We start from the raw sequence: 2,588 nt of genomic DNA on the forward strand, positions 1-2,588 counted from the left end.
AATGTTTATAATCTACAATGTGAAGAATCATGAATCTCATCACTGCTAAAAATGATGTATTTAAAGACAAATTTACATTTTAAAAATAAAACTGTTGTTTTTCATTCATTTACCTAAAAATATTTATTCAATGCCCACCATATGACAAGGACTATTGTCTTAATCTGTCAATAATTGTAAATGTCTCTGCTCTAAAAATTTTATTAGGTAATTTAAAAAGAAAAATATATATATAAACAAGTAACTAAAAATGAGAAATTCTCTTATTAATATGTCCCGTGAATGCAATAAGTTCCATTTTAATTAAGGCCTTCATTCTACCATTGAAGTTGTAGTTGTTAAAACACTTTTAAATTATAGAGTATGCAGTAATTTTATCTCAGAAAATTAAGATTTGTATAAATCTTAATAGAAAAATGAGTATTCATATCAGATAACTCAATGATTAACAAAGGTATTTAGCTCATCATAATTATGCTTTTAAACTTCTTTTACATTGCGATTCTTTTTGGTAAGAACTGAGTCAATGACCTGTGAAAATATACAACTTATTCTACATTTCATAAACTGTAATGTCTATTTGATGAGTACCCAATATATACGCAGTCAAAAGACTGTACTTATTGGAACACTAGAGTTTATCTCCTATGCCCCTTTCTGTGAAAGTCAATATCTGCATTACTTAGTAAAATAATCAGAAAATATATCAAAATAAAGAAGTAGGACAAAAGTTGCACAGATGTATAAAAGCTTTCAGAGACCTTGTTAAATTAACGGATAAAATAAGTCCATTGAATTAGCAAAACCAAATCACTTATGGCATTGAAGAATTAACTATCTGTAGCAAAGACACAACAGAATATTGGAGTCTGAAATTAACATGTCTCTACCAAAAATATATTTCCCAGTCTTTCTCTGTGTCGAAAATAATTCTAATCACTTCAACATTTCAGCCCTTAAATTATTTAGTTTTCTAAAATACAAATGGAACATATTACAAAGGAAATATGGAAAACGACAGTTCTCATCAAGACAATTTCTCCAGCTGGATTGGCAGCCTGCTTGAGCATTTTTAAATGTGCTACTGCTGCAGTAGCCTATGCTGGTCTCTGTTTTTCTTTCATTATCACAACAGGAGTTATTGATAGCAGGACAATAATGTTTGCACCTTTGAACATCATACTCTCATTAGGAAAATTATCCCATAATATGTTTCTCTAAGACTGAAAAAGTCAAAGTTCATGAGTACTTCAATTAGTTGTTGTATTGAGGAAGGTGAAGGGAAACCCTACATCTTTACCTGAGGTTAAGTATCAGGATTTAGGAGAGGCTTATAAACCAAAGATCTTCAGTAGAAGAAACGTATGAACATATCCCCCTCACCTCCTCATTTTTTCATGGAGATATGGGAAAACCATTATATATGTACGCAGGGAGTTTGCTTTCTGTTTTTCTAAAATTCCTGGTCTTATTTTACTCGAATTTTTAATGTTACTACATTCCCAAATATACACATATCAATCAAAGTTTTGCCTTATTCAATATTTTTTATGTAATTTATTTATTAAAATTAATGAGATTGACATGTACGCATTTTAAGTATGTTTTAGTCAATATTTTCATCCATTGCTAGATGTAGCCAAATAGAGAATAGCTCACAAAACCTGTGAATGTCACGGCATTATAAAAATAAGCCAACGAGATGGAATAAGGTAAAGAATCAATATTTAAGAATCACAGAAATCCAAAAACAATAAAAAAATCATCAATAGATGGAGTCCTCCATTTAGGCTGAAACAATGTGTACAGTGTGATACTAATATATCAAAGTAATTTTGGATTTAGTTTAAGTGTAAAATAACAGGCAATGTAATTTTCCAGGGTCTATAAAAAATGGGAAGACCTACATATTGTAAGCAATAATTTTAAAGGCTACTGCAATGATAAAACAAAGTAGTAATTCCATTCATCTCCACACTGGTCAAACAAAATCAAAGAGAGTGTGTTAATTCATAACACATTTCAATGGTCAGAGATGAACATTATTATGTCAAGGAGGTACTGCCCAAGTGGCAGGGGAGTATAGGGAAAAAATTAATTACTAAGTAGTTGAATTGATGTGAGAATATATAATCTGTGGAAGAGGAATATGCAAAGAGCTTTAGGGAAAACATATAGCTTGAAACTGATTAGAATAGTATTTCTGTTCAATTTTCTGACAAATGTTACCCACTTTGGAGAACAACATTATGCAACATATTTACAAGCAATGTGTTCACTGACTTAAATAAATTGATATTTAACTGTTAGAAAGAAAATATATACCTTTATGGAAACAAGATTAAAACAAAGAGCTTTTTCGAAAATAGATGAAAGAATATGTTTCATCAGAAAGCAGAAATGTGGACACTTGTTGCTAAACTTACATATAATTTACTGCTTTGGCTGAGAGATTGGAATATATTGTTTCTAAGATTATCTTATTATTTTGTTTTTATCATGAAATTGTTGAATACATCACTACATCACTACTGAGTCTCAGAAGACACCTTGCAATATTTCAGCCATTTAAGAAATGTTATTGCTTC

Source organism: Pteropus vampyrus, unplaced genomic scaffold (assembly GCF_000151845.1).
Source record: "Pteropus vampyrus isolate Shadow unplaced genomic scaffold, Pvam_2.0 Scaffold474, whole genome shotgun sequence".
Classification (NCBI taxonomy): Eukaryota; Metazoa; Chordata; class Mammalia; order Chiroptera; family Pteropodidae; genus Pteropus; species Pteropus vampyrus.